The sequence below is a fragment of the Euprymna scolopes genome, chromosome 15, assembly GCF_053919585.1.
Source record: "Euprymna scolopes isolate OS-2025 chromosome 15, ASM5391958v1, whole genome shotgun sequence".
NCBI classification, from domain to species: domain Eukaryota; kingdom Metazoa; phylum Mollusca; class Cephalopoda; order Sepiida; family Sepiolidae; genus Euprymna; species Euprymna scolopes.
In genome coordinates, this window is record NC_136496.1 from 132113118 (window position 1) to 132135316 (window position 22199).

Consider the following 22199-nt stretch of genomic DNA (forward strand, 5'->3'; position numbering starts at 1 on the left):
TTTACGAGTCCGAACCAGGACCTAACCCCAGTAATATTTGTCGGGGTGGGGAAGCTCAGGATGGCTTCAGTCATTCTTCTTGTGGGTTTGACCCCGTTCGCTGTTACTTGAAACCCTGCGAACTCCACTTCCATGTCAGCAAAGTGAAACTTGTCTGGGTTAAACACAATCCCTCTATCGGCGCAGTGGTTTATATATTCAATTGTGTGCCAGAATGAGGATTCCATTGAGTTGTCCCACAGGAGACTGTCATCTATACACCGAGTTTTTCGAGCCATGTCCATGGTGATATCGTCAAACCGACGGGTGTAGCCATCTCCTGATCCATGGAATCCTTGAGGGGCTCGACAGTACCTGTATCGACCCCATTCAGTGATGAACGTGGTGGCGTTTCGTGCAGCTGGAGACAGCGGTAAACTGTGGTAACCGTTCCACGCATCGAGTACAGTCTTCCTGGTATGTGCAGGTATTACCGAGACCTGATTGAATGGGGACGAAGTGTGGTGCGTCTCCCTCATGGTCGCCTCGTTCAACTTTTGTAAGTCCACCGTCCGCCTTGGGGATCCATCCTTTTTTGGTGTGACCACCATTCTCGAGCACCAAGTAGTTGGTGTGCCTACCGGTACGGGTTCGATTATCCCCAGTGCCACGTCACGGTCTATATCTTGTTTCACCTTTTCCTTCCAATGATGGGGGACAGGTATTGGTGTGTGGATTGCCGTCGGTGTCGCATCTGGGAGGAATTTTATTTCTAAGGGTTTACCCTTCATTACTTGGAGTGGTTGGTGTGGACAGGTATTGAATGCGCTAGCCTTGAAATGTTCCTTTAGCCATTGCTCCAATTTTTCTCTGTTAATGTCGGTTGGCTCCAATGGGATTGCTGCTGGTTTCTTCGGAGCCGGTGTTCTGCGCGGACACCCGCAAGGGGCCGTCTCTTCTGTTTCCGCTGAGCTGCTTTGCGATAATGATGTAGGAAAATTGGATGGCAATAATTTCAGCTCCTTAAGTGCCGTCTGTGATAAGTAGAGCCCGGATGTGTTGTCAGACACATACACTGCCTGTCGTGTTTCTCTTGATCCCACCTTAATATGTAAAAACAGGACCCCCTTGATGTGTAACTGGCTATTTGTTATACCCCTTATCCGATGGGTAGTTGGAACCAAGTACCCATTTGGGTACCCGAGGAGTCCTTGAATCTCGGGGCCAACAGAGCAAGTTTGGGCTCCTGTGTCCGCGAAGGCTTGGATGGCGTGGGTGCTCACTTTCATCGGCTTCTTTGGCACCCTTCCAAAGGTCGCATGGCACTTGTTCATTACAGTTACCTCTGCTGTAACTGAGGGGGGCGGTTCTGGGGCGCCCACCTGGAACTGTTTCCCATTCCACTCAAGGTGAGGAATGTTCGCCGGTTGTCTCTCATTGTGTCTGTGAGTAGGGGTTTTATCCGTGGTGCAAAACATGAATGACTCCCCGCTTTTTATAGCCTCCGTTTTGGATCTATTAATTTTCCGACACACCTTTTTAATGTGCCCTACTATTCCACAAAAGTGGCACTTGAGTCCCACTGCTGGGCAATCTTTCCGGTTCATCGATCCACCTCGGTGTGATGTTTTTCCGCAACCGTTGCAAGGTTTGGTGTCCCGTGGGTTCGACAGGGCCTTTGCCTCATGCATTTGTTGTACTTGATTCGACTTTTGTACCCCAGATATCGTGAGAGGTTGTGTGGTATCGGAAAAGTGTGGAGTTGCTTCGTCTGTTGCCTCCAGGCAAACCAACCGTGAAAACTTTAGATCCAAAGTAGGAAGTGTAGCTGCCTCTGCCAGTACCCTTCTCTGGTGTTCGATATTTCTTAACCCTGCCATCATTTGCCCGGCAACCATATCGTCTGAGTAATTAACCTGCTGCCGGCAAGTGGGTTCGTTCGGACACTGAATACTAAATTCACAAAATTTCGCCTGGCCCCGTAACCTCGATAAAAAATGGGTCACTGACTCACCCTCATTTTGCTTCATGGAGTGAAACGTTTGCCGGTGGACTTCCTTGTGTAAGCCTCGAACGGCCACGAGTCGTATTTGGCAAAGTAGGAACTCTTCTGCCGCATTGTTGAGTCGTTCTGGTCCAATGAGCTCAAAAAGTAACCTGTTCGTTTCCGGTGTGCATGCTTCTCGCAGTTCGTTTCGAATTACAGCTGGATTTTCGAGTCTGCACATCTCCTTGTACCGTGACCAGGTGTCTAAAAAGAGTGCCCATTCGCTATCTGTTGAGTCCAGACCTATAGAAGGTCGCTGCATTCTTTTTGTTTGCGACGTGTTCGCTCGTCCATGTAAAATGTCCTTCCGTAATTCGATGTTTTCTTTTTGTAACTCGACGAGTTGACGTAATAAGAGAACGTTTTCTTGTTCCATAGTGTAACGATATTTAGTCCAATGCTGCGATATAAGTATTTCACGTTTTAAAGTGACAATATGTTCGTAGCGCCATGTACAGTTTGCGTTAAGCAAGCTGGTTTCCCAATCCGACAGCGTGTCGCCGTCGATGAGTGTAAACACATAATGGCGATTCCTCTCTTCTTTTATAAGGGGGATAACTCCACTTATGCCAAGTCTGAGAGAAAGGGCGATAACTCCTTTCTGGCCTCTACAACAATGTGTCCGATTAAGAGGGGGTGGCTAACAAAGCTGATGATCTTCTGGTGATTGGGAAGGGTAAAACGATGGAAGAAGCAACAATTGATCATGACCAAAAACTCAGGAAACTGTTGCAGAGATGGAGTGATCGTGGGATGCGATTGAATGCTGAAAAATTGAACCTACAACAAACGTCTATATCTTTCCTGGGACACATGATTACCAGTAATGGTTTACGTTCTGATCCTGGGAAGGTAAGAGCCATAAAAAAGATGCCGTGTCCAACAGATGTAAAGGGAGTGCAACGATTGGTTGGATTCGTAAATTACCTGGCAAAATTTCTACCACACATATCTGACATGATGGACCAATTAGAAATTTAGTGAAGGCAGATGTCCATGGGCATGGTCCCAAATTCATGAAGAGGCTTTTGGGAAAATTAAAAAGTTAGTGAGTGAGGCACCAGTATTAAGGTACTATGACTCCAACAAATCCTTGGTCATTCAATGCGATGTAAATGAGAAGGGCATGGGGGCTGCACTACTACAAGAGGGGCAACCCCTAGCCTACATCTGCCGTGCACTGACTGGCACAGAAACTCGGTATGCATAGCTTGAGAACGAACTACTAGCAGTAGTCTATGCATGACGTAATCCCCCATTGGGGAGTTTAGAACCCCCCAGAGGGTCCAGGAGGGGTCGAATAACTATGCTGAGATAGCTAATCATTCCCAGGTAATGCCAGATAACCCGAGGATTTAAAATGGAGAATATAAATATATTTTTTTATTTCATGTCAAAATAGATATTGTTTGAAACCAGGGAAATATATTTTGCAGCTAAAGTTGATGACAGGAACTTGAAGCATAAAATTGTCTGGCCTTGGTGAACTCAAAGTCGGATGTCAGAACTGACATTTGACCTTAGCGAGTCGTGAGAACAAGTAATTCAAATCCCACACGCAAAACCTGGAGCTTTTCGATTTCGTGGCGAAATCTTATTAGCTGGGGAAATTTCCACCCCATCCATATATCTCAATATATATACGACTGTCGCACAAAAATTAGTCAAATTAGATTGGAACGGAGAACGATGAAGAACAGAAGAGAATAACAGACCGTATAGAGACGTGATCCCTCTACCTTCCTCATCCACCCGTCTGTCGCTGTCTGTGAAGAGATTTGAGACTTTGAAAAAACTTACTAAGAACTGAATGATATTTGTAAAAACATTTGTACATCTGTAGACTAGAGTACATGAGTTTGTTATCTTTCCTGCCTGCGGCTTCGATATTCGCTTTCAGCATACAGGATTCCATGTAACAACCCTCAGAGAAGACTAGACGACACAAACCGAGATTTCCAGATAAAAAGCGGTTCTTACCACCTTCTTCACAAGGAGGGGTTACATATGCATATGAACGGTTTCAACAATATACGTTTGGTCAACAGATAACAGTACTAACTGATCATAGGCGACTGGAAGGGATAATGATTTGTGAAATGCCCAAAACGACTGCAAAACATGCTGATGCAACTACAGGCTTACAATGCTACAGTTCTGTACCATCCAGATAAGAAAATGTTCCTTGCAGACACGCTATTAAGAGCATACATCTATGGATTGGGTGGTGAATATATGGACGATGAAGATGATGTCAAGGAAGCAGAATATATTCCTGTAACAGAGAGAAGACTGCTTGAACTGTGCTCAGCCACGAAGGAAGACAGAAGCATGCAGCAGTTGCAGCAAGTAATTCTGGAAGGATGGCCAGGAGACAAAATACATCTTGACCCAGAGGTAAGATCATATTTTAATATGCGGAGTGAAATGATGGTACAAGATGGGTTAATTTTCAGAGGAAACCGGGGGTGTTGTTAGAAACAGTGGGGAGTGTTGAAAGAAAAGCTGCATTCCACACACTTGGGAGTAGAGGGATGTTGCAGAAGAGTAAGACAATGCTTGTATTGGCCAAATATGAACAGTGACATAAGGGACTACGTGTAGAAAATATGAAGTAGCTAATTCGGCAGAGCCATTAAGGGTCCATGAAGTTCTTGACAGACCCTGGGCGAAAGTGGGAATAGAGTGGGAATAGAAGTTTGCAGATAGAGACTATCTCTGCACAGTTGATTACATGAGCAACTTTTGGGAAATCGATCATCTTCTCAATACACAAGCAAAGACAGTGATAACTAAACTTAAACACCATTTTGCACGACATGGAATACCAGATCAGGTGGTAACTGATAATGGGCCTCAGTTTAGTAGCCAGGAATTTTCTACCTTTGCAAAAAAGTAGTGTTTTGCACATACACTGGTCAGTCCAGACAATAGCAAGGCAAATGGTAAGGTGGAATCTGCAGTAAAGATGGCAAAAAAACCTTTTCCAGAAAGCGATGGAAGATAAGTCTGACCCATATCTAGCACTGTTGGATCACAGGAATACGCCAGGCAGGGGTCTCTTATCACCAGCTCAGAAGCTGATGTCAAGGAGAACAAAAACATTTCTCCCAACCAGAGAAGATTTGCTCAAACCAGAATTGCCCCAAAATCTAAGAAAAATGGTGAAGCAAGACCGCAGGGGGCAAGAACATTCTTTCAACCACAAAGTAAAACCACTGAAACCATTGGATCCTAGAGATGTAGTACAAATGAAACCACACATAAATGGTCAAAAAGAGTGGAGGAAAGCAGTGTTATGGCGGAGACTGGGTGAGCGATCATACCATATAAAAGTGGATGGAGAATTATATCGATGAAATAGAGTAGATTTGAAGAAAACTGCGGAGACACTCCCGCTCACATCAGTAATACACCAGCCATATGAAGTGCAGAGCAAATTACCCAAGAATGCAGGGCGGGTTACAAAAGAATATGCACCACAGAACCACCTCAATATAAAGGTGAAATAAGAGAAAGTCACAAACCCGACTCCATCCCCAACAAAACCAAACCCGGAAAGGTTGCAGACAACACGGTCGGGAAGAATAGTAAGAGATGCTGTGAGATTCAGGGATTTCACAACATAAGTGAAAGAGCAGAATAATCCCTGTTAGGTATGAGGGTAGTCACCCTAATGAATACCTAGATCACTATATTTTATAGACTCTGTTTTAATTCTTAGACTTTTTGTTGTTGTTTTTTTTTTTTTTGTTCTGTTTTGTCATTGAGAAAAGGGATGATGTTGCATGAGGGACTAACAAGAGTTTTCACCGTCTCGAGTTGCGTCCCTTACGTTTTTGTTTTGTTTACAAATATTAGATAAAGACGCCATTATGTAAAAACCGATCTATCGTTATGTCTTTTCTAATCCATTGACATCCTCAATAAGATAATGACACAGGGCGTACGCGTGTTTAACATTCCGAGGACAGAGACCGACGTTGATGTTTTCAGCATGCTTGTTAGGGGCCGACTGATTGGTTTGGGTGCAAAATACCCTTTTTATACATTTCAACCGGCTCTACGGAGGTCTTCATTTTTTTAAATTTGTTTTCCTCGTAATCTGATTGGATGGAAAGAATAACATTCTTATGACGTAAGATGCTTCCTAAGACGTCCACGTGAAAAGTAGAGTTTCATTTAGAGTCCACAGAATTTGCGTGGGTAGAGAAAGGCGAATGTGCGCGTGCGTGGCTGAAACGATGTTTACACATCTGCGCGTGCAACGTGATTTCACAGTTGGGGCAACGCGCCAGTATTCTGTTTGAGTAGTCTCGACGCGGTGGCGTCGGGGCTACGATATGGCCCCCTCCTTAGAAAATTGATTGGAAAAATCAATTCCGGAATAAATGCACGTTTATGTAGTGTCAAGAAGATGAATCAAAATATGTTGAAGCTTCCTGTAGGCGAGGAAGGGTGTAAGAAATTTCACACATGGTTGGTTTAGAATGATCGGGTTTGCACAATTGTTCGTTCATAGGTTGGAAGTAAATGCAAATAAATCTGCACGATCTTAGACTGCAATTGCGTCTGCAGAGTCTAAGCGAAGTATGATTGAAGCCAGTTGCACGAAGGCTTGCAAGCGAGTCTGCAGTGTCAGTACAAGTGAGTCTGTATCGAGGTCGGTGTGCATCGTTCGTGTTGATCGGGTACCCATGCGTCGGTTGAAATCAACGAACCACCAGTCGTGGAGTTTTTCAGTGTGCGTGAAGCAAGCAGTTAACTCGTTTTTGAACTTCTGTCGCGGCTTGGCCGCTAACAAACAACAACAACAACAACGACGGCATTACAAACGACCAGCAATTAATAGACTCTACCAAAATCAGCAGTAGCAAGTAAACAACAACAACAACAACGACGGCATTACAAACGACCAGCAATTAATAGACTCTACCAAAATCAGCAGTAGCAAGTAAACAACAACAACAACAACGACGGCATTACAAACGACCAGCAATTAATAGACTCTACCAAAATCAGCAGTAGCAAGTAAACAACAACAACAACAACGACGGCATTACAAACGACCAGCAATTAATAGACTCTACCAAAATCAGCAGTAGCAAGTAAACAACAACAACAACAACGACAGCATTACAAACGAACAGCAATTAATAGACTCTACCGAAATCAGCAGTAGCAAGTAAACAACAACAACAACAACAACAACAGCGCGACAGACGACAACCAATTGAGGGCCTTTCGCCAAAATCATCAGCAGCAGCAATGTCGGCGGCTGTCACGTGATTTCAGGGCCCCGTTGTAGAAAAGAAATTTAAAAAAAACATTTTTTCTACAACAATAACAAAAACAACAAACTTTAATTTCCTGGAAAAAAACTTTGAAATACAAACAACGAAATCCTTCAGCATCGACTGCTCGTAAAGAACACATCCGGGAATTAATATTAACTGTTGTTTATAAATAGAAACAATTTCCTGCCCGCCCCCGGTATCTAGCAGCCCTCTGAATATTTTCGGCGATATTTTCGCCGCTCGTGGGGCTTGGTTTTTTCGGCAAAGCTCTGCACTTGCTCACGGTTCCCTAACCGTTCGACGCTCGCGCAATCACTGTGACTCCAGTCTCACCACTGTAGCAGTCCAGTCCACCACCACTACAGTGGCTCCGGTCTCCACGCCGTAGAAGTCCACTACCACTACAGTGGCTCCGGTCTCCACGCCGTAGAAGTCCACTACCACTACAGTGGCTCCGGTCTCCACGCCGTAGAAGTCCACATCATCACCACGACTCTGGCCTCCATGTCGTCTGTACCTTTCATACACTGACTTCTTCCTTCAGTGTCAGTCCGATCCGAGCGTCCGTCCGTACTTGATGAACACTGAACCCTCAGTGTTGCTAATTCGTTCGCCTGTACCTCTCATACACTGACTTCTTCCTTCAGTGTCAGTCCGATCCGAGCGTCCGTCCGTACTTGATGAACACTGAACCCTCAGTGTTGCTAATTCGTTCGTTTGTACCTCTCATACACTGACTTCTTCCTTCAGTGTCAGTCCGATCCGAACGTCCGTCCGTACTTGATGAACGCTGAACCCTCAGCGTTGCTAATTCGTTCGTCTGTACCTCTCATACACTGACTTCTTCCTTCAGTGTCAGTCCGATCCGAGCGTCCGTCCGTACTTGATGAACACTGAACCCTCAGTGTTTGCTAATTCGTTCGTCTGTACCTCTCATACACTGACTTCTTCCTTCAGTGTCAGTCCGATCCGAGCGCCCGTCCGTACCTAGTGGATGCTGAAAACTCAGTGTTGCCAATTGTCCGTCCGTTCCTCTCATAGCCTGAGGCTAACGTATCAGTAACATCTCAGTCGGACCCAAGTCAAACAATCACCCGCATCAGTTACCACGCCGATTCCTCCGACGTCATTCCAGCTTACGGCGAACCGACAAGCATCCCCCTTACCGAATACACCGGCGACGGATCCCGGACCAGCATCGCCCAGTGAACAAATTTGCATTTGCCACCCTTTCGTTTGTTTAAATAAAAGGCGAATCTTCGTCTTTAAACTAAACCACCAGAGTTTGTCATTTCTTCTTTGTCCTGTTGTTTCATTCCTTGTCCTCGTGTCTGATATATATTTAGTTGCACGGTCAGTTGGCTAACCACCTTCAGGCCTCCCCGCAACACTTCTTCCATAACGTCCAGTCGTTGAGATTTTACTGTGCGTGTCGCAGCTAATTCAAACTGGTGTGAGTTCAATATCGGTTGTTATTGAAGCGCGTGACGAAAATCCATGAGAGTTCGGGTTTGTTGAATTAAGTCGTAGAAAGTTTGAAAAGTATTGTTTGCAGAGCTTGACTTTTTACGACTTGTATGAAGTCAAGAACTCGGTGTCGGTTCATGTTGAGAGACGTCGGTAATAATTCGTCGTCATTCCTTGGTTCGGCTGTGATCTGTTAGAGATCAGCGGTATCGATGGCTTGAATGTCATCGTGTAAGCATGCGTGTGGTTTATCGGCATTGTGGGAGAAATGCGATGTAGTCATGCTTATGCATGCGTGAAAAGTGAAAATGTATCGGGATTGTTTACGAATCCGAGGTGCAAGTAATGATGAGTCCGTTCTGAAATGTTGAATGACCGCTGGCAATGTAGGTAGAAATCTGTCAGTTGGCGGTTTGTCCAACGTGTTAACTACATGACCATTCATCCGTAGGAGGTTCATGTGTGTTTTGAGCGCTAATTGCCTGTCGTCGGCGTTCGATTCATAGAAAAACTATATTGGTTAATCTTCGATTTTTGAGCGATTATTCGGAAAAATCGGTCATTTTGAGAGACCGGTGTCGTTATTTCTTAAGAAAGTCCGTGGATACCTACGTTGTTTATTAGATGCTTGGAAAAGAAAAATCGGTTATGCTCGTGTTTCTTTTCGTTTTTCAAGTGTCTGGTCGCTTCGTCGGTCATGGCAGGAGGTAATGCCTGGGCCACGTTCACTGAACATCGATAAGTGCGTCAGGGGCACAGCAATGCTGATGGAGGGATCATGATTAACATTGTCGCTAGTCATCTTGATTGACTGAACAACTCACGTCGGATCAACCACTTGTTGCGGGACAAACATTGACACCCACAGTCTCGCAACAAATGGAAATAAAGATAAAAGTATGGAGAGTTGACCACCAAAACAGGGATGACCGCAGGCGGATGAATAAATTAAATGCAACATTTACTCTTTTAAAAAATTGTAAATAAATGAACAGAACAGACAGGATTGTTTTCATTGTGAACGGTGACTGAGGTAATTAAATCTATTTTTATGAAATGAAATAACCAAGAAAGGCTCAACGCTTACTTTAGCAAAGAGATAGAAGATAGGTGGATCTTTTCCCTGTTTCTTTCTCTGGTTATTTTTTGAAGTCGAATTTTTCTTTTGATGGATCTTTTTAATATGCGACACTCCGCTTTCCTCTATGTCACGACTGTCTTGTTTCAACGCAATAAACCGTTCATAGTCTTCCGCTAAGTTTTGTAGTTTTAAATTCGGTTCGTTTTCGAGTTTATTTAAAACACGACGCCTCATTTTAGCGTCTTTATTTAAGACCAGCCCTTGCACAAATATTAAACATTTTAAATTATCTGATGATAATTCCTTCAGTTTAAAATCGTCGCAATGCTTGTTCACTATACTTGCATTAGTAGTGTAGTCGTCTTCCTCTCTTCTAGTAACATTCATACATTTATACACACACACGCACACATCCTACCCTAAAGGAAAAGAATAAACACAAGAAAGAGAGAGTGTGAGAGAGAAACACAAGCCAGGAGTGACCACAGCCCAATAAAACAGTAATGAAAATTGAACATTCCAATGAATAGTAGACACTTACACGTTTCCACCTCTTGGAAACATTTCAAATGAACTACGAAAATGCTATTTTTACATCTCCAACACATTTTGAAAATATTATAAGCATTTTGAATAATTTCTGAAGAGTACGCTTCACAAAACGTCTGAAACGCGTTAAAAACGATTTCAATGATTTAAAAACATTATTACAATGATCTAAACATAATTCTCAATGAAAAACCAAGAATAATAAAATAATGTTAAAAAATACACATTGTTGGTGACCGCCCACTTATTTAAATATATATATATATATATATATATATATATATATATATATATATATATATATATATATATATATATATATATCCTTTCTTTCTAATTTTTTTAACAGTTAAAAAATGAAATGAATCTTATCAAATGATTTCAAAAGTACAGGGTTTAGAGTTTTCAATAAAAATCGGCAAAACGATTTTTTAATGACTAATTAATTTATTAAAGAGTTTATAATATTCTAAAGAAGATTTTTTTAAAACTAAAACTTAAAAATTACATAATATATAATAAATAAATTCTATTTCCGACTATTTTCGCACCTTAGCCTGGCTGAAATTTTTTTTTTTTTTTTGGTGGGGGGAATTTTGTCATCCCTCTATGGCTGCTACCCAGGGCGGACCGCCCCCCCGCCCTCCTTAGCTACGCTAGTGGGAACTAAAGTTATATAACCTGCTGATATCATTGAATTTGATCTATTTAATCTGGTCATGTGTTTCAAGAAACGAGCGAAAGTACATAACGTCCAATGACAGAACTAAAAGAAGGTAGATAACTATTTTGGGGTATATAGCAGATGATGAACCGCCCCCTTAAATAGACACTTTATTAAATTTCCACACTAACGTACTCTACTTACAATAACCCTTATCCCTAAGTGGCTTCCGGGCCTTGATAAGTGGTGACCACCTTGTAAAAAAAAGCAAACAAATGAAAACAAAGCTAATGAAATCAATATAATTTGAAAAAAAATTAATTTCATGAACTAACGATATTACCATTGAATTAAGCATTGTTTAGTCAACAGTTTCACAAAAAATATAATATAATTGCAAAAAATATTTCCTGTAATTTTAATGTTAACAATTCTCAAGAAAATTCTAAATGTAATGTTATAATATTTTCTTGTCCGCTTGAACGTGGAAATATCAGTGTAAGAAATTGTTTTTCATAATTTTGAAAATATATATTTTTTTAATTTTGAATTTATCTCATTAAGAAAAAAGTGTTAAATGGGATTATTTCTACTCACGATTAATTTGGAGAAGTACGTGTGAGCAACACTGTAAAAAAAAACAAAAAAAAAAAAAAACAGACAGTATTCTAATTAATTCTTAATAGATAATTCTTTCAGCACTGGGGCATTTTACAAAAATAATATTTCAAATTCTAAGGAAAAAAAAACCATTTATAAACAGTCTTCATTAATATCGTTAGAATATTGCTGATTGCTAATATTGTTAGAATATTGCTGAATTTAGGAATATTTAACCAATAACGATGTTGGTTATTGTTAGAAATGCACTCGGATTTAAAAATTAAAGTTAAATATCAATTTTTTAAAATAAAAATAAAGCCTTAATTGTATGCAATGAAAAATATTTTAATTAAATATGTGCTTCTTTTTTATTGCAACAAAATGAGAAGTTCTTAAATTAATGAATATCTCCTATTTAATATTTTGACTGCAGAAATTCCCTTCTGAGCCAAAGTATCTTAGGTTTGCAATAACAGATGCCACATCCTAATTCATTGCTGCTGGCTTCTATTTACCTTGGTTGAGTAAGCTGATACCTCCAATCCTCACTCAACACCTGGAAGCAGAAGACAACTTCAATTAATCATCAACGTTGCTTCTCTCTTCTTTCTTCATTTTGTCTTCTTTTCCATCCAAATGAGGATTATAGAAAATTTGTATGGATAAATGTCCGGTTGTAAAGAACCACCACCACTTATAAACTTATATACACATACACTATAGTGTTCACATATATACACTTGCAACCACTGGTTTACAAAGGGGAGTAGTTCATAACTCCTACTAAAGAGGCTGTAGAAGACCCCTTTTTGGTCAATGCATCTGTCAATTGATGTCTACCTTCAACCCAGTGTACAATTATTTCCTGTTCACTTATCATTTCTCTTAATCTCGCTACATCCACTCTGAGTCTTCTGTCACATATAACATTTGCGGTTTCAAGAGTATCCATTAGATATTTATTGTCCGTATAACAAATGTCAGGGGGTAATTTATCCAAATTAAATATTTCACAAATAAGAGAGGCCACAAGATATCCTGAGTCAGCTCCTTCGGTCAACGAAGCCACAGGACTTTTTGTTACTCTCACCAATCTTTTAGATTGCCAACTAATAGGAATAACTTTTCCATTGTCCCCTTTCACAAATACAATATGGCCACCATGTAAGGATTCGTCTGGCATACTAGCATGGGTAGCATCAGAATGGACAACCACTCTCAAATTTCTGAAATCACTTAAGGCAGGGAAATAAAAACCAAATCGCTCCCTTTTAAGCTTTGCAACAGCTTTGTTACTGACCTTAGGCTGTTTTCCAGTATTACTAATCATGCAAGTCTCAAAACTTAAATCTGGTTGGGTTTGAGATGTAACCCATAACAACTGACCTGCTATGTAGATCACCACGTTCCTCAATTGTAAGGTGATTATCTTTTTTGATACATTTCTCTCTCTGAACAACAATTGGCTTCACACTGTCCACATACGCATCTTGTGTAACCTGAATTCCAGATGAGTTCTCTGACACATCCAAACCGACATAATTAAAAGATCCACAGTCATGGGTGTTAATCTTAAAACATCGCATGAGGCCAACAACAACAACATTGAGATTGAATTGTAAATCACCACAGAAAGCAAAATCATCCACATGAGTGCATAGTATGCCACTTAATTTGCCATTGCTGTTATGCTACAAAAACAAGGCATTATCAAAGACACTACGAGCACCTCCCAATTCTAAAAAAAAACCTCCTTTATCCTCTCATACCATGACCTAGGAGCATCATTTAATCCATAGATACACCTCTTCAGTTTCCAAACCTGATTACGAGGACAGATATCCTCCGAAGGCCTCAAGAATACCTCCCTTTCCATGGGATTACCTTGTAAAAATGCAGCAGGAATGTCCAACGACTGTAACTCCCAAGACTTAATAGCAGCAACAAGAAACACTATCCTAAGACTTTCCCTAGTACATGTAGGCGAGTCTTTTTTCAGTAGAGTAGAATCCTCCTCAAATCATCTAGCAACTAAATGAGCTTTAATCTTCATTTCACTATTCTTAAACTTCTCAGTCAATATCCAATGAGATGATACAGTATTTTGTCCAACAAATGGAACTACTTTAAATACATCATTTATCTTCAGATTATCCAACTCAATTTGCTTAGTATCAACCAAATCTTGAGATAATTCCTGGGATTTGGTCAAAAAAAGAGCCTGTTCTGGAAATGGCAATCCTTCTACATGATCCCAATTTACACAGATGGGCTCTTCATGTCCCTCAATATGCACATTGATCCAGTCTCGATACTGACCCGTTTGTTTAGGCTGTCTACTCAGAACTTTAGCCCGACTCCATTCAGTCTTATCACGCAGCTTATACCTCACATAAGAGTTCCTACTAGGTCTAACAGTATTATCGTTAAGATCAGTATCAGCAATACCATCTATCTCGTTATCCTGGTGTGGACCATCACCAACAAAACAATCATTCAGAGATTCCTCACAGTCATCAGCACCCTCAGCCTTCTGCCCATCTATCCTGCTATCCTGAACAATAGTTTTCTTCTTCTGGATGACCTCACTAGAGGCAAGAGGAAGATCTATCTTCATCTTCATCGAGTGACCGAGATGAACTCTGTAAGGAGCACCTCCATGACGAATAAGAACAAACTGCTCATCCCAGCCAAGAACTATAGCAGAAGCTTTCTAACATTTCTCATTCTTTCGTTGATAGAAGACCCAGTCACCACTCACATATTGAGTGTCAGCATAAGTTCTGACCTTGTGACGCAGAGCTCTACGGATTCTCTCACTGTATTCAGCTGCAATAAAGTTCTTCCTCGCACTATGTAAAGTGTTCATATTGTTTCGAATCACATCTGAGGAAGTACTTTGTTCAAGTACTGGAGGACTTTTCACCAAAACCGAAGGGGTATTTGGATTTCGAGCTGATTTGGACTAAAACCACCATGTTTCTGCAATGTGTTCTTGGAACTAACAGCCCAAGTCAAAACAACATCTAGGTCACAATTAACATCCTATACTGTCTTCAACATGGATTCAACCGCAATTGCATTGTGGCGTTCAACAATACCATTAATATATAGAGATTCTGCAGCCATTGTAGTGGTCTTCACATTCAACTTCTCAGTCATCTCTCTAAACCTATCATTAGAGAACTCGCCTCCATTATCAGTCAGAATCTTCCGAGGTGATCCAAAGTAACATATCGAAATTTTGTACACACATTGCACAATCACAGCTTACTTTTTGCCATCAACTAGACACGCAGCTGAATACCTTATAGGATAATCAATCAAATGAAGTATCCAAATCTTGTTGTGAATATACTCCTTTAAATTTATGCACATTAGATCATAAAAAACAGTGGACAATGGTAAACCAACAATTGGGCCCAATAGGAGTCGTCTAAATTTCGAACATATCTCACAAGTATCTAAACACTTCTCAATCAATCGAAGAAAATCGCGATCACAAAAATCCTTACTTCCCTGGTCAGCCTGCACAATTTTCCCTTTGATGCATGATGGAATTGTTTATTAAGCTTAATTGCTTTCTTCCACTTATCATTCTCCGATCACTACTGTAGCTAGACTAAACGTCACCCGGGGCGGTCCACTCAAATGTCACCCCACTGACCCCTCCCTTCACCCTATGCTGAATGGTTAGCTATCTTAAATTTTTATACATGCTCTACTTACTTCCTGGCCGGTACGTTACTGCTTACATGTATAATTAAAGACAAAATGAAATACGAAAAACAATCAGTTCAAATTCAACTGTTCATAATATCACAATAATAATAAACTTATTTACTAGTATGAAAACCGGGTATGAAAACCTTTTTAGGAAAAACAGCATGAGTGTATACTATGACGAGTCACTTAATAAATTGATGAAAAAATAAATCAATTAATTGTTGTTATGAAGAAGAAAAAGGGGCATTAGAAACGCAGTCGAATAGAAACGCCGAAAAAGAAAACAAGGAAATATCAATGAGAAAAAAAGTAAGATGCTTATAAAAGAAAAAAAAAAACGAAACAGTAAACGATTATTTTATTTTATATTTAAATCTACACTAGAAAGAAAAAGTATGTAGTTTTGTTACCACGATTTTTCCGAACCTTTACGAGCGTTTCCAGACAAATACTGAGAATTTATAAATTGCCAAATAAAGAGTAAAAAATGTTGGATATGTAAAATATATATATATAAAAACAAACTGCGTATTATATATATATATATATATATATATATATATATATATATATATATATATATATATATATTAGCAAAAGTACCCGTCGTTGACTGGGTTCAAAAACAGCCTACAGAAAATGGACTCTGATTTATGAAAGTATGATAAGTTATGAAAAGGAAGGGTTGTAAATTTGGGTTGAATTTGGGTGTTTCAAAACCAAAGCAAAATATGATGAAAGTAAAAATAAAATAGATAAACCCCATAATTTATTATACCATACCTGTTCACCCTGAAACACTTATCACAATATTCTGTGGATCTATATTTAAAAAAACCTCGTTAATCTTTGTGACATATTTCCATTCTATGGAGGTCAGGTGCGAACGAACACCCCATAATTTTATTATATCATATTTCTTAAAACAGAAACATAATTATCAAAGTATACTTAGACAGATAGATATGAAAAGTCTTTATTAAAGTTTGTGCCTATCTCCATTCTATGGAGGCCAGGCGCGAACGCAGACCCCACAATTTTATCATACCATCCCTATTTAAGTTAAAACATACTTATCAAAGTATTCTTATGTACATCAATATCAAAAACACTTGTAAACGTTTTTTTTTTTTTTTTAAATGTTTTATTTCCATACTTTGTGGATCAGGCGCGACCCCACAATTGTAATGAACCACCGTTCTGCCAGATCAAACATACCCATTCCTGTGTCTCGATACATCTATCATTATATGTAATCAGTTTTTTAAAATAGTCAACCATATAGGAGCCTATTCGTGACCAGACACACACATCCAGCTTTATATATATATATATATATATATATATATATATATATATATATATATATATATATATATATATATATAAAGCTGAACGTCTCTGTGTGTGTGTCAGTTTTTTTTTTCAGTAAATCTGCATTTACCGACCCGAGGTTTTCACAAAGTCTCATGGGTGTGCTCACTAGCTGACGGAAATAATTGAAAGTGGCCAATTGCAATATGTTAAACTGCTACAAGAAAATTATAATGATAACCAGGAAAAACATGGAAATACAATAAATAAAATTACAAACATATCTAACACGACTCTAACCCTAACCATACACCCTCACTCTAACCTGCGTGGTTAAACTTATTTTTTTTATTATTTCTTCCAATTTATTAAAAAAAGTAGCCTTCATAGATTTGTATTAGTTAAAAACAGACAACGTGTTCATTAAAAATTGAGGAACACTCAGCTGCCGAGCGAGCTCGAGTCAACTTCGTGGAAATCGTGGGTTGGTAAATACAGAAGCACCCTTTTTACTAAACCAACATAAACCCCGGGTACCTGAAACGGAAAATGAAAAAAAAAGTCCGCCCACCTAACTTATAACAAGCTACCACGTGACCAGAAAAAATGTATATATAAGTAAATTAAAAAACAATTTCTACATTTATTTCTACAATATGCCTTAGGATGATAGAAGTACTTCTGTCGAAAGCGTTCGCGATTATGGATCCAACATATACAATTTCGAGAAGAACACAAAAAGGACTATTCGGAGATTAGAGAAGATAAAAAGGAAAATTGTAAAACAGAATAATTCCGTGCTATTCAATAATATTTGTCTATATATATATATATATATATATATATATATATATATATATATATATATATATATATATTGTAGCAGCTGACACCTGCAACATCACAGGCAGAAACTACTTCTCACGACTCGAGATTTGAAATCCATTTCTCCCTGGCTTGTCCAATCACAAGCCAGCTCTCAATCACGTGACAGAGTATATAAAAGGCGAAATCTGAAACCATTAATTCTCTTTCTCGCTGCGTTACCCAGAAGCACACATTGCCTGGGGGCAAAGCCCCAGGCAGAACGTGAGTACTACAAGCTAACATGGCGACCTTTCAAACTAGCATTTATTTCCACGTGCTGTACCCAAACGAACGTTATTTATCATTCTACAGGACTACTCTCGTTAATACAACTCACACTCACCCACGACAACACGCAAACACACTGAAGTATTTGTCCTTTCTTTCTCTTTTAACCGGCTTTCTTCGTACTGACAGCTACTACCTATAAACACGTGTAAACGGAACTGAATTGTTCTCTTCTTCAACCAGCCAGCATGATATTAATTCTATCTTTAAACACATTGAACACTTTTCTCTCTCTTCTACTAACGCCACTAACGAAGATGACAAATAAAGTTGTTTATTAAATGTTAAAATGATACTTCCTTTCGTTATCTTCATTATTAACTAATATATATATATAGAAAGATAGATAGATAGAGAGAGAGAGAGAGAGACAGAGACAGAGAGATAGACATAGATAGATAAATAGATAGATAGATAGAGAGAGAAAGAGAGAGAGAAGAGATAGATAGATAGATAGATAGATAGATAGATAGATAGATAGGTGGGTGGGTGGATAGGTGGGTTGGGTGTTTGGGTACATAGATAGGTAAGTTTTGCGAGTTTAATAATCGTTGTGTACACTGCACGAGATATATCAGAATAAATGCACACAATAAATCCAAACACATGTGAATGACGTCATAATGTAGAACATTGCTAAGATCTCATTTAAATTATTCTTGTAACAACCACTATGCCCGGATGGAAAAAATGCTCAGTAAGAAAATTTCACAGCTATCACTGCTTTGAAGCCCCTACGAATATGAAAAACACGTAAGATGTGATGCGACCATTGCATTTGCTTATATTATTTATGGGCCGTTCTTTTAAAAATAGCCACATCAACTTAAAGCCCGTGTGCGGCACACTTATTATACAAAAATCAGTAATTTCAAGCCTCGTGCTATTCTCACAAAATCTTCACTTCACTAATCCTTCATTATGAACATTCCATGCAAGCAAACACTTATGTTGGAATAATGTAAACTAATATTCCTAACACGTAAATAAATGTTGTTTATTTCATGTTAATTTTGCAATTTCGTGTTTTTTTTTTTTTTTTTTTGTTTTTTGTTTTTTCAAGTGTCATTATTTTGCGGATTTTATTTTTATTTTTTAATGCAAGGATGTGGATTGGTCACCCTACCGGTACCACATCTTACATCCTCTATAATATCATATTTCCAAAAAGGATTACGTCAAAAACAACGAGAATACCCGAACCTCAATCTGATGAATGAATGATGGATCTCGGTAATTTTATTAGCTCTTCTAATAATAAATAAGTTTATCACAAGAAGTCACTATTTACTTGTTTGCATGTGAAAGCCAATTTTTATATTCTTAATCTAGTCTTAGGAATTGTGAAATGACATCATAATGGACATGGATTTTCCTCGAATGAGAGCCACGGATATGCGTTATAACACCCAAGCGAACTTGTTTCTACAAATGGTAATGAACCGAATAATCATGAACTATTTAAGACTGAGGACACCTAACGTTTTGACTCAAGCTGAAAAATGAAATGGTCCTTTAGGGAACTGTATCTGTTCTTCTGATTAGTTTCAGCAAACTAAACTGCAATAACGGGATTCCAGCAGATTCTGCAATGATATATCATGTACTTATCTCATATCATCATATATTTATCATTTATTCCTAATATATTACAAAATCTAAAATGAATATAAAATGTAGTGCTGAAGTCTGAAACGGGTTTGAAGCAACTGAACCCAAGTAATTTTAATTTATTAATAAGTTTCCCAATATTCTTTATCTAAGATGCGTCTAAATATATGGGAGTTACCATTTTACAAGGCCGAAGGCCACTCGAGGATAAAGGTTAATGAATGTATGGTGGTTGTGTAGTAATGGTTAATGGTATACGTTGGGTAGAATTGGATTATTTAAAAGGGGCGCTTCAACAAGAACTTGTTTACATTGGACTTGAAAGATATGATAGTGTAGTCGGCTAAAAATAAAACTGGGGTGGAAAGAGACCATAAAATAGAAGTGGAACTTTTGATACTATGCATAAACTAGTTAAGTTAAATAGGGGAAAATAAAAAAATATAACCTACTCTAGTCTAGTCGAGTCAACAAAAAGGTTGGTGTTTGGTACAGTTACCCAATATTCTTTATCTAAGATGCGTCTAAATACCACTCTAAATTAGCTCCATTCATTCAACATAAACGGGAGAATATAATTGACTAGTTGATGAAGTAGCAGCAGCCGACAGTTACTGTGCTGCTGCTATTGCTGTTTTTTAACAAATATGTACGTCCACAGCTTTTAGCAACTACCATTTATCCTTTATGACGTCCCACTGTTTTTCATTACTTTTCATTATGATGTCATCTTTTAATGTATTGAGCAGTTCATTCAAATGCAATTCAGCTAGCTAAGCCTTGCATCAGCGAATGTGGCCGATGCGAAAAAGCCGTAACAAGGAAAAGCACATCTTGATTGGATTTAGAACACCTTATAACAACCGGGTAGGAAACAGCATAAATACGAGAAATATGAAAATCTAAAGAGAGCTGAAACGTGAAATTTACGTCACAATCTAGGCAAAAAGTAATACCGCATGATATGGTTGCAAATGTCTACAGTGTAGTCATCTCTGTGAGTAGAATTCTCTATTTTTTAATGTATACATATAATTTTCTTAATATATATATATATATATATATATATATATATATATATATATATATATATATATATATATATATGTATATTCAAAATGGCGTAATGGAAACATATTAAAGGTATTTGCAGCTTTTCTTCCAATTTTCGGATTTTAATCATGGCAAATCACACCTTTCTTTCTTTTTTTTATATTACAAAACTGAGCGTATAGAAGCAAGAAGATGACAAAGGAAAAGGTTGAATTTAAACCTTTTATTTAAAGTTAAAACGATCGCGAAACACACTTTTTGATGTGTCGGGATAATTCGGCGGCGGCGGGGCGTCAGTAGGAATGCTGGTCGGGTGTTGATATGAACTTGGCGACAATCTAAGTTTTTATCAGGCTGAGGTGAGGGGCGGCGATGGCAGGAACGTGGCTTGTGTGTTCTGGTGTCTGGAATATGTGTGCGTTGGCAGCGATGACAGGAATGTGGGTTAGTATTCTGGTGTCTGGGATACAGGTGCAGCGACGGCGGAAGAGGAGTAATCCTAATAGCAGGTGTCGCTCTGTGGGGAGTTGGTGACAGTGGCTCAAGCTATTGGCGGGCAAACCTTGCCGCCTGGTGTGCTGTGGTGATCTGGCTATGGCGGTGGCGGCAGAAGAGGGGTAATCTTCAAAGATCTTCGAATGAGATAGTTGGTGTCGCTGGCGAGGGGTTAAATGCTGCTGGTTGTTGACAGAGCGAGATTCACAGCTTGACACGCAGAAGCCGATTGCTTGCTTGTCGAAAAGGCTGTCATTTTTACATTCGCGATGCGAACGTAGTTGTAGACAAAAGGGGGCTTTATTGTTGGTCATCGTTTTTGCTTTTTATTTGTGTTTGTTTTTTGTGTTTTAATGTATTGTAGGAAGTCGTCTGTTTGGTGTTTGTATACATGTGTTGTATCAATTTAAAGCTAAGAAAGTTGTGAATGTGTTCTAGTGGGTGTTGCACTGTTGCAGTGTTTTTTGAGATAATTATTCGTGTTTATATGCTGCCAGAGTTGCGGCTGCTGTGATGTTTTCGTAATTTCTCTTTTTAAAGTGGTTTGCTTATTTTCTTTATAGAATATACTTCCGAAATAAACTATTAAAGTTGTTTAAAAAAATAATATCAATATTATTTTTATTTAAAAAAAAACAGTGTTTACAAAATGCCGGCGCGCCTTCATGCAGTCATTTTTTTTTTTTTACGTAATGAAATCAATTGAATTTTACGAGTTAAATATTTTTCAATCTTTAAACTTTAAAAATCTATGAAAATTTTTCTATTCCGTCAATTTTTACGATATTTTCAGTGTCAATGTGAAATTTTATGCTCTTTCCAATAAACCAAATATAATATTTTAGACAACCGTTTTTGTTAAATTCATCCCTCCCAATTTTGAAGTGTCTGTTAAAATTTAAATAATTAATTTACTCACCAAAGTTTTATATATCACAAATTGAAGATAAAAGATCAATAAATAAAATATTCTAATTCAAAACAAAAAAAAAGAAGTGTTTTTATGGAAATTTACCTGTAAAGTCCAAAGTGTAAAACCTCTTTTTTTAAAAAAAAAAAAAAAAAACACGTTGATTTTATTTAAGTGGAAGCTTATGTTAAGTAAATATTGTCAAGTAAATATCGGACGCTTTCGACAATTTTTTGTATTTCATTCAA

General features: G+C 38.6%; 1 long non-coding RNA gene across 1 annotated transcript in view; it reads left to right on the forward strand.

Annotated features, from left to right (window-relative positions):
* The first annotated feature begins 20142 nt into the window (after positions 1 to 20142).
* LOC145294153 (uncharacterized) overlaps positions 20143 to 22199 on the forward strand; it is an 81689-nt gene continuing 79632 nt past the window's right edge. Inside the window, exon 1 of the long non-coding RNA XR_013869835.1 lies at positions 20143 to 20490. This is a non-coding gene — a long non-coding RNA (uncharacterized LOC145294153). The remainder of the gene's footprint in view (positions 20491 to 22199) is intronic.